The sequence below is a fragment of the Ictidomys tridecemlineatus genome, chromosome 7 (genome assembly GCF_052094955.1).
Source record: "Ictidomys tridecemlineatus isolate mIctTri1 chromosome 7, mIctTri1.hap1, whole genome shotgun sequence".
NCBI lineage: Eukaryota > Metazoa > Chordata > Mammalia > Rodentia > Sciuridae > Ictidomys > Ictidomys tridecemlineatus.
In genome coordinates this window covers 62,312,140-62,322,653 of record NC_135483.1, presented here as the reverse complement: position 1 = coordinate 62,322,653, position 10,514 = coordinate 62,312,140, and the positions used below count along the sequence as shown (strand labels likewise).

At 41.1% G+C, this 10,514-nt stretch overlaps 1 long non-coding RNA gene across 1 annotated transcript; it reads left to right on the top strand.

Annotated features, from left to right (window-relative positions):
- Positions 1–331: 331 nt before the first annotated feature.
- On the top strand, positions 332–2,218 carry LOC144365297 (uncharacterized). The gene is made up of 2 exons (XR_013423607.1): positions 332–1,256; positions 1,711–2,218. It is a non-coding gene; the product is annotated as an uncharacterized LOC144365297 (long non-coding RNA).
- Positions 2,219–10,514: the final 8,296 nt, after the last annotated feature.

Below are 10,514 nucleotides of genomic sequence, written 5' to 3'. Positions count from 1 at the left end.
CTGCTCCCGGCGACTCCCGCCTCCTCCCGCCCGCCCGCCCGCCCGCGCGGGTTCTCACGCGCGGCCAGTCACCCTCCCCGCGGTTCACGTCCCTTTCACTCTCGCACAGCTTCCGAGTCGGAGCTGGCCGGCTCTGCGCCTAACTGCACAACTCCACAGCGCTCCGGCTTCTCCCACCAGCCTCCTGCCGCTTTGCCCCCCACGAAGTTCTCCCTCCCGTACCGCCCCCCGCGAGGACTTTAGGGGCGGTCCCTGGATGCCCTTTGCTGATTGGCTGTCTCCACGGCGTCCCGCCCCCTGGGCACGCGCAGGAGGAGGGGCGGCCCTGAAGCGGGCGCGCGCTGCGCAGCGCCGCGGGCTGAGGTCCGTGACCCGCGTGCCGGTTCTGGCCACCGGGCATAAGCGTCCGCGAAACCCGGGTGGGTGGGGACGGCAGCTGGCCAGCCCCACGCTGGGGACTCGTGTGCCCTGAAGGGCCTCTTTAGGCTGGAGGCGCCCCTTCAACTGCGGCGAGCCGGGTGTTTCGCGGGCGCTAGGCGCTGACCGTAGGGCCATCACTGTCCCTAGCCTGGTAGCCCGGATGTCGCGGCCCCCTGCGGCGAGGCCGCCAACGCTCTGCTCGGCCCCGGGAGGAGGATAGTCTTAAAGGGACAGCGCCGAGTTCAAGCTGGAGGGGACAATGTGTCCTGCCCTCGGTGCGCGACCCCTGCCCCGAGGGGACGCCGTGGCTCCCGCCGCCCAAGCCCTCCCCGCGTGGCGCCCCTGTCCGGGATGGCCGCAGATGGCCGCCGAAGGCCAAGCTCTCCTCCGCCAGGCCGTGGCCGGTGGCGCCGCGCGGGGCCGGGAGGTGCCGGCCTGTGATTGGCCGAGGCCTTGGTGAATGCAGGACATTGTCTGGTCGCGGCCGCCTCTGTCCCTGCGGTCGCCCTTCCCCGGATCTAAACGGGTGCGGGGCGCGGGGCCTGCGCGGTCCCGTTCTTCAGCCCGGGGTCCTTTCGATGGTTGGAACATCGCAGTGGGATAATGTTAACTTTTTGGAGATCACAGATTTGAAGAACAGTATAAAGTGCTATTTACAAACAAAATCGTCTTAAAGGAAATGAAATCATTATACTTGACATTGACGGAAAGGTTTCCTTTAAATTAAAATGAATGATATTAAGGGAATTGATAAGGACCAACTTAGAAAAATGGCTTCTTCAAGAGTCCTTTAATTAGAACCTACGGATAATCCATCTGTCCTTTGTAAAATTTGGGTAAGAGTAACTACATATTAAAAAATTATGTCAATATCCATCACAGCCTTTCAGGGTCTTAGTTTCCACGGGTAAAATGAAGGCGCTAGGCTAAATAGCTTTCCAAGTTTGTTTCCACTGTTAAGATACTCATTCTAATTCTAGGATTGAAATAGTAATATATCCTATGTATTGGATCATGTCTCAAGGTCTTGGAAGGGAGAGATGCTTTAAAGAGCCCTTGAGGTGATTGCAGTTCTCAAATTATTTTTGAAAATATATGGGAGTTATTTAAGTGTGGTTGTATAAAATGTTTTGGAGTGTAATTTTGGAGTAAAGGAAAATTAAAACAGTAAAGAAATGTGTGAAGATCAATCAAACTAGTGGGGCAGAGGATTTTCTTTCATCCTAAAGTTTTCTAGGTAGGGGAACATTATTATAATAAAGAATAAATTTTTTTCTCTTTTGTTTTCAGCATCAAAGCTCACACCAGGCTTTTTTTTAACTCACACAACTCTAATTGCAGCGATTCTGGAGGCTGAGACAGGAGAATTTGGGGGATTACAAGTTTGAGGACAGCCTCAGCAACTTGGCCAGACCCTGTCTCAAAATAAAAAAGGACTGAAATGAATGGAGTTGGAGAATATCATGCTAATTGAAGTAAGCCAATCCCAAAAAACCAAAGGCCAAATGTTTTCTCTGATAAGCACATGCTAATCCATAATGGTGGGGGGAATGGGATAAGTGGAGGAACTTTGGATTGGGCAAAGAGTGGGGACAGAAGGGAGCATGGGTATAGAACAGATGTTGGAATGAGACTGCCATCATTACCCTAGGTATACATATGATTGCATGAATGGTGTGCCTCTATTCGTGTACAGCCAGAGAAGAGAAAAATTGTGCTCTATTTGTGTACAATGAATTGAAGAGCATTCTGCTGTCATGTATAACTGATTAGAACAAATAAAAAAATAAAATAAAAAGGACTGGGGATGTGGCTCAGTGGTAAAGGGCCCTTGGGTTCATTCCCCAGTACTAAAAAAAGGGGGGGGAGGGGGAGAAAGAGGAGCCCTGGTAAAGGAGAGAAGATGCATATGAAATCAAAGCACAAATAGAAAGTGGAGAACTTGGAATAAAACAAACTTGATATTTGCTTTTTAAAAACTGGATAGGAAACCATTATTGTATTAGCTTCAGTTTTATGCCTTCAAAAAAACCCTCACTGATTTCATTTAATTGAGTAATCAACAAGAATAAAGACTTGGAAATGACAAACAAATGAAGGAAGGAAGGCATCCAGAAAAGAAAATAAATGTAATGACATGATTCATTGCAAGAGACATGACCTCATTTCTTATTAGAGGGATTTCCACTAAACCAGATTTAGTGTTAAATAATTTTTCTTACAGACTTTCCTCAAATTCATACCAGTGTGATCTCTTTCTGTCTTTTTTAAGGTATGGGAAAGGGAAGAAATGCAAGGAAAGATGTAAAAAAGATTATCACAGCTTCCTCAAATGACAATTTTTGCGGGCTCTTTGCCCTCACCAATCACAACATAGGAATTAAAAAGCAGAAATCATTGGCATAAATATTATAGATCTCCCTGGAATTGAAACATAAATAGTTGTGTAAGTGAGGCAAATTTAATTTTGTTTAAATTTCTAGCATTTAAAGTGTTAATTTTTATGATTAAACTGATTTTATTTTTAAGTTATTGAATAAATGATTAAAATTTAAAGGTTAAACTGAGTGAAATCAAAGTAAGATGTTTATAATAAACACAAGCATTAGGTAATGTGATGCACACTATCACAATACCTTGCAGAGTAAGTATGAGACTTCCAGCAAGTCTTTCTCTTAGAATTTTTGCTTTGGTATTCATATATAACTATAAATAAATTTATATACAGAATACTGTTTATGGAACACTTGGATTATACCCAGTGCTCTTCCAAGTTTAATCTTCACAAAAATTCTAGGAGTCAGGTATAATTATTACCCCATCTTAAAGATGTGGAAATTGCAACTCTAGTCAGGTGTCTTGCCAAGGCCTTAAGTTGGTGGACATACAGTTGTGATTCTGGCTTAAGATACTGTTTTAGTCAGTTTTTCACTTCTATGACCAAAAGACCTGACAAGAACAATTAAAGAAAGAAAAGTGTATTTGAAGGCTCATGGTTTCAGAGGTCTCAGACCATAAGCAACCAATGAGGATAGGGAGGGACTCCCCTCACCACTGACAAAATATACACCCAAAGGCATGCCTCCAATGACCCACCTCCTTCAGCCACACTCTCCTTGCCTGCAGTTACCACCCAGTTAATCTCTATCAGTGGATTAATTAGGTTCTCATAACCCAATCATTTCATCTCTAAGCTTTCTTGCATTGCACCTGAGCTTTTGGGGGACAAATATCTAAACTATAACAGATATTGACTGCTCAGAAACATGTGGATATTTTTTTTTAAAGAGAGAGAGAGAGAAGAAGAAAGAGAATTTTTTAATATTTATTTTTCAGTTTTCGGTGGACACAGCATCTTTATTTTTACGTGGTGCTGAGGATCGAACCCAGAGCCCCATGCATGCCAGGCGAGCACGTTACCGCTTGAGCCATATCCCCAGTCCCGATATGTATTTTTAATAACACTATCCAGTCTTATTCCTATAGGTATGAGGTTTATTTTTCAATTTAGAGATTATTATTTTTTTTCCTTTTTCTTTTTGGTGCTGGGGCTAAACTTAGGGCCTAGCATTTACTTAGCATGTAATTTAACATTGAGCCATACTACCTACCAATTAAAACATTTTTTATTGGAACTTTTGGACAATTTACTTATTTAAGCATTTTTTGGTGTTAGCTCTTTCATTTATTTATGTTTTAGGTGACAGTGTGAAAATATATATATATATATATATATATATATTTTTTTTTTTTTTTTTCCCCTTTCCCAATACTGGTTATTGAACCCAGAGTTATATACATCTTAGGCAAGGACTCTACCACTGAGCTATGTTCCCAGTTCTTTGTTTTTTTTTTTTTTTTTTTTTTTTTTTGAGACAGGGTCTCACTAAGTTCCTGAGTGTGGAATTGCTGAGATAGGTTCCAAACTTGCAGCCCTCCTGCTTCAGCCTCCTGAGTGTATCACTACATCTGGCATCCCTACAATTTTTAATAAAAATACCCCTACAAATTGGCGTTCCCTGTCCTCTTGCACACAAACCTTTGGCACAAAAGTGGCGTATGCTAAGTATTCTCATCTTCTGTTTACCTGTTTCCTTTCTTTTCTCTTCTTTTGGATGTGCTGCTTCATAGAATCGCTGTACCTACTGGCCATGCTTGTGACCAACCCTAAAGAGGATCTGACTTCCTCCTTCCATCATTCAGTTGTTGGATGAGTGCTTATAAGTCATCCAGTCCTTCAGCAGATGGAGAAAGGAGGAGGATAAAGGATTCAAGACAGGAATTTGGGGAGTTCAGTAGCATAAGCTGAGAAAAAGAATTGCGCTATGAGATGTTCCTGTTTCTTCCTTTCTTCAGTTCATACCTTTGGCTAAGTGGCATACCCCTAGTGACCATCAAGGCTAACAAGTCGCTGCCCCTGGTGCTTCCCTCCATCTTTTAAGGCATTTTCCCATAGTGTGTGTCTATTATACTGCCCATCTGTAGCTCTGAGAAAGATGAAGAAAAAGAGAGTAGTCATTTTCAAATCAATCCAAGTTGTTGCATGTTCACAGCGTATAAGGAGAGTTAAAAAGTTAGAAATAAAATTATTCTGAAGGGAATCATTAGCAACTCAATCCATGTGATTTCTGAGGCTCAATATCATTGGAAATCAAGTTGGCTAAGTCTGTTTAACTTTTGTGATTAAGGATCTGTTTCACTTCCCAGTATCAAAATGAATAAATAACTCTATAAATAAATAAGAAAAATAAGATAAAGTGGGAAGTTTCTTGAGGCCAGAAATCCTGTCTTAACAGGATTTGATGTTCTGGGACCTGAAAGAAACAAAAGGAGTGTCTCCACCCCTCTCCCCTCCCCTTACACCCACAGCTAGCACTTACCTCTCTCTTCTTGGCCAGCAAATGGTACTCTATCTCCCTTGAAACACTGGCAGGGCATCCCCTGATGCAGCATGGAGCAAAGGACAGCAGCTGCCAAGCCTGATCCATCAAGTCACACTGCTGTGCTCAGTGTTTAAGCTCCCCACGTGCCCCAAGTGCCAGGCCCAAATATAACCACCTGGTCTCATTAACTAATGGTTATGTCTCAAAAAAAAAAAAAAAATCCCCCCCAAATTAAGCTTTTCCCATTTGATATATAGTTACTGATGGTCTTTGACTCATGATGGGGTCATGTCCCCATAACCCTGTGGTAAGATGAAAATATTGTTAAGTTGAATTTGCTTTGAATACACCTAATCTATTCTTAGCATAGACTTCCTTGAACGTGCTCAGGAAACTTACATCAGCCTACAGTTGAGCAAAATCATCTAACACAAAGCCTGTTTTATAATAAAGTGTTAAAAATCTCATGCAATTGATTGAATATTGTAGTGAAACTGAAAAACAGACTGTTTATAGGAATACATCTTTACCCTGTCAAGTCAAAAAAATGTAAGTCAATAATCCCAGAGGCCCAGAAGCTGGGGCAAGAGGATCCAGAGTTCAAAACTGGTCTCAGTAACCTAGTGGGACACTTTGCAAATCAGCAAGACCCTTTTTCTAATAAAAAATAAACATGGGGCTGGGATGTGGCTCAGTGGTTCAGCACCCCTGGGTTCAATCCCCCAGTACAAAAAAAGAAAAAATCGTAAGTCAAATCACAGTAAGTTGGTGACTATCAAACATCTTACAAATGTATAAAAATATTTAAAATAAAATCACAGTCACATAGCTTTACTTACCAAGTATCAATACTTAACAAATATTTCTTGGTGCCCAACATGTTGTCCAGTCCCCCTTAGATCTAGCCCACAACCAATTATACTGTCTTGTCTTTAGCCCCTCAAACTAAGGGTGGGGATGGCTCCCTATTGTTCATGGTCCTGGGGTACCTTGCCTTTTAAAAATCTACATTTTAAAAATCTTTTACAATGATTGTACCTTTTCTTTCCTCTTCAGATGGTGCTCAGATCAGATATCTATCATGGTCTGTCTCCTGCCTATATCTCCAAATGAATATGCAGACTTTCCCTTTGGCACCCCCATTACCTAATACATCATGTGGCTCCCTTGAATCCCCCAATACACTCTGAACCTCATGTATGTGGCTCTTTCTAACAAGAATGCTCCATGTAGACTTCTAATGCACCTTTCACATGGGTTACTGTATTTTGTTATTGTTATTATTTTGTTTTCTTTTCTGCTTTTACCATATTGTATTTGATTGCACTTCGCACTGTAAAACTAAAAGTTCCAACCAGGCAGGCCAGTAGTATCAGCATTTTAGTGAGACCCTGTCTCAAAAATAAAAATGGTCTGGGGATGTAGCTTAGTGAGAAAGTGTCCTGGGTTCAATTCCTAGTACCAAAATGAATAAATAACTCTATAAATAAATAAGAAAAATAAGATAAAGTGGGAAGTTTCTTGAGGCCAGAAATCCTGTCTTAACATGTATGTACATTTTTGGTACTAAGCACGATGCCCCATTTCATGGGAGAACATCATGAAGGAATAGCTGAAAGATAAATCAGATTTGCTTCTTCTGTTGATTCTTTTTCTAGATCCACTTTCTAGTTTTACAAAAATCAATAGGAAATTAAAGTTTCTTCTATTCCAATCCTCTAATAAGTATTTACACGACAGCATGCTTTTACCACACTGTATAAGTAGATATGCCTCTAAGAGTTCAATAAATTAGTATTTATAATTCAAGCATTTAAAAATGTAATTTTCTTTCTTCTTTTTCTTCTCCTTTTCCTTCTCCCCACCCCTTGTACTGGGGATTAAACTCAGGGACACTTACCACTGAGCCACATCCCCAGCCCTATTTTGTATTTTATTTAGAGACAGGGTCTCACTGAGTTGCTTAATGCCTTGCTTTTGCTGAGGCTGGCTTTGAACTTGTGATCCTCTTGCCTCAGCCTCCAAAGCCACTGGGATTGTATGTATGCACCACCACACCCAGCTATTTTTATTTTTGTATTAGTGATAAGCATTTTTCTTTCTGGTATATCAAATAATCATTGTCTGATATATTTATTTTGGAAATATTACTTCTCCCTATATCAGACTTACCTTTGGGCAAGAAACTCCGGGACTGGAGATGTAGCTCAGTGGTAGAGCACTTGCCTAGCATTGTTTGAGGCCGAAGATCCACTCTTCAGTACCCCAAAAAGAGGGAAAAAAAGTAATTCCATGCTGTCCTCTACTGTATAATAAGATTTTGTTGAGAAGTATCATTTTACTGTTTTTTCTATAAATAGAAAAATAAAGACAAGAAAGAATGGTAGAATTTTTCTACTCAGTGATTCTACTATCTGTGTTTTGGGAAGTGGGGGTAGGGGAGGTGGACCGGCTTCCCCCAGTCCCTCTCTCATGTCTCTCTAGCTCTAGCAGGGTGTTTTCTGTAATTGGCTTTCCACATTTGCCAAGAGTCTGTTTCCTCTTAACATTCAACATGCTTAACAGAAGTCTTGTAACAGTTCCAAAAATAATAAAACTAGTCCCAAGAATAAAATGATACACACACAACACATTGGCTTTTTTTTCGGTCATGGCTTTGGTTTTAAGTTCTTTTTAATAATTTTTAGTGTCAAATCATGTGGTAGAAATAAAAATATTTTATTCACAGAGATGCAGTCAATGACTTGTGTGGGTGTGGAGTGAGTTGTCAGCACAGAGGGGACTATAGGACCCTGTTAAAGACACTTCCAGTGTGTGGAGCCATGTCAGTGTCTGTCACTTCTTGTGGTGATGTAGATGGAAGGTTATGTTACCTGAATGCTGTATCCTAAAAGCAGCAGGAGCTGCTGCATCTGATGCATCTATTCTCAGGGCTACTGTAAATCAGATGAAATCCATTTTTTCACATTGTCAGATATTAATATAAAAAAGCAACATTGGTTTGTATTTTACTCCGCCCCACCATCATCTCTAATAAGATGGTTAAAATGTTTCAAAAATAATTTTTTTGTGCTTTAATAATTAGATGTTTGACAAATGAAAAAGTTGGGCTTTCTTTAAAAATATTATTTAATTTTAATATTATTATTATAGCATTTATTTTTTGTGGTTGTTATGGTTTAGATCTGAAGTATCCTATTAAAAGCTCACATGTAAGACCGAATGCAAGACTTTTTAGAGGTGAAAAGATTAGGTGATGAAAGCTGTAACCTAATCAACCTAAACCACTGATATGGTTTAACTAGGTAGTAACTGTAGACAGGTAGGGTGTGGCCGAAGGAAGTAGGTCCCTGGGGGTTTGTTTCGGGGGTTTCTATTTTGTCCCTGTTGAGCAGAACACTATGCTTTTTTGTTGGTGGATCCTGAGGTACTTTCCTCTGCTACACCTTTTGCCATGATGTTCTACCTCACTTTGGGCCCAGAGTTATGAAGCTGACTGTCCATAGACTGAATCTCTGAAACTGTGAGCCTAAATAAACTTTTCCTCCTCTAATTTTGCTTGTTAGGTGAAATGGTCACAGTGATGCAAACACTAACTAAAACAGTGACACTGGGGATTAGACCCAGGGGTGTGCTCCCAATAGTTATATCCCAGCCCCTTGATTTTGAGACAGAATCTTGCTAAGTTGCTGAGGTAGGCCTTGAACTTTTGATCCTCCTTCCTTGGTCTCCTGAATTGCTGGGATTAAACGTGTGTGCCACAGCATTCAGTTTATTGAAGTATACTTAAGTGTTCAGAATGTCTAAATCATCTAGATTTAGGAAGAGCTCTAAAATCATAGAGCAACCCAACAACAACTTGGGAGGTAGAGTCAGGAGGAGTCCAAGTACCAGGCCAGACTCAGCAATTTAGTGAAACTCTGTCTCAAAATGAAATAGAAATGACTGAGGATATAGCTCAGTGGTGAAGTGCCCCTGGGTTCAATCTCCAGTACAGGGGGGAAAAAAATCCCAGTGAGAGAGATCGGAGCAGGTAATTAACTGTGGAACTAACAACAAAATCCTTATAATTTTGTGTAGTGCAGGGTATTTTAACCACTTCTTCATCAGTAAACTGCTGGGAAATCCTTGTCCTTTCTCCCAATAAAAGTAAATAAATAATCCTGGTGAAGGGACATGGTCTTCTTTCCCACTGTTAAAGCTAACAGTATTCTATCCACTGATTCATACTATGCTTGGGAAACCTTTTTTTTTTTTTTAAACTAGGAATTGAACCCAGGGGTGCTTTACCACTGAGCTATATCTCCAGTTTTGTTTTTTGTTTTTGTTTTTGTGTTGTTGTTGTTGTTGTTGTTTTAGTTTACTTTTTACTTGAGACAGGGTTTCACTAAGTTGCTGAAGACCTTGCTAAATCTCTGGGGTTGCTTTCAAATTTGTGATCTTTCTGCCTCAGCCTCCCCAGCCACTGGGATTACAGGCATGCACCACCACACTCTGCTGGGAAATCTTTGTCCTTTCTCTAGATTCACCTCTATATTAGCCCACTGTTTTCCCAGGACTAGATGTGGCATTAACTAAAAGACTTTCTGTGACAGGTATGTCCACAGTACCACATGACTGGAGTCTCAGGCTGCACCTGGATTCTCTGAATCCAAATCTATTTTTTCCCCATTCTTTTGTTTAATTGGTGCATTATAATTATATATAATAGTGTTATTCATTATTACATATTCATACATGTTGAATCTCTATCTTAACGGGGGTGCACCAAGGGTTGTGGCTGGTATGCACGTCACTGTGTGAGAAGCCTGGACTCCAAACTGAAGATCAAGCAGAGGTCCCCACAGCTGGTGCAGTGGGAACTCCCTTGGGTATCATGTATGCCATTTTAGCAGGTTTCCAGTGGAAAGATTGGGAGGGTGGGAGTGGGAGCATGTACCTTACCCACTTCACCCATAGGTGTAGTTGACATTTATTATCACCTTCAGAGTAAACACAAAAAATTGAGATGGGAGATTATCATGCAGTCAGTGTTCCATTTTGGATCTGTGTTAGTTTCTAGAGTTGCCATAATCAAGTACCACAGACACGGAGACTCACAACCACAGAAATTAGTTCTCTCACAGTTCTGCAGGCTAGAATTTGAAATCTAGTTACAGACAGAGTGTGGATCACTCTGAGATGCTGTCCTTGTTTTAGCTACTGTGGTTT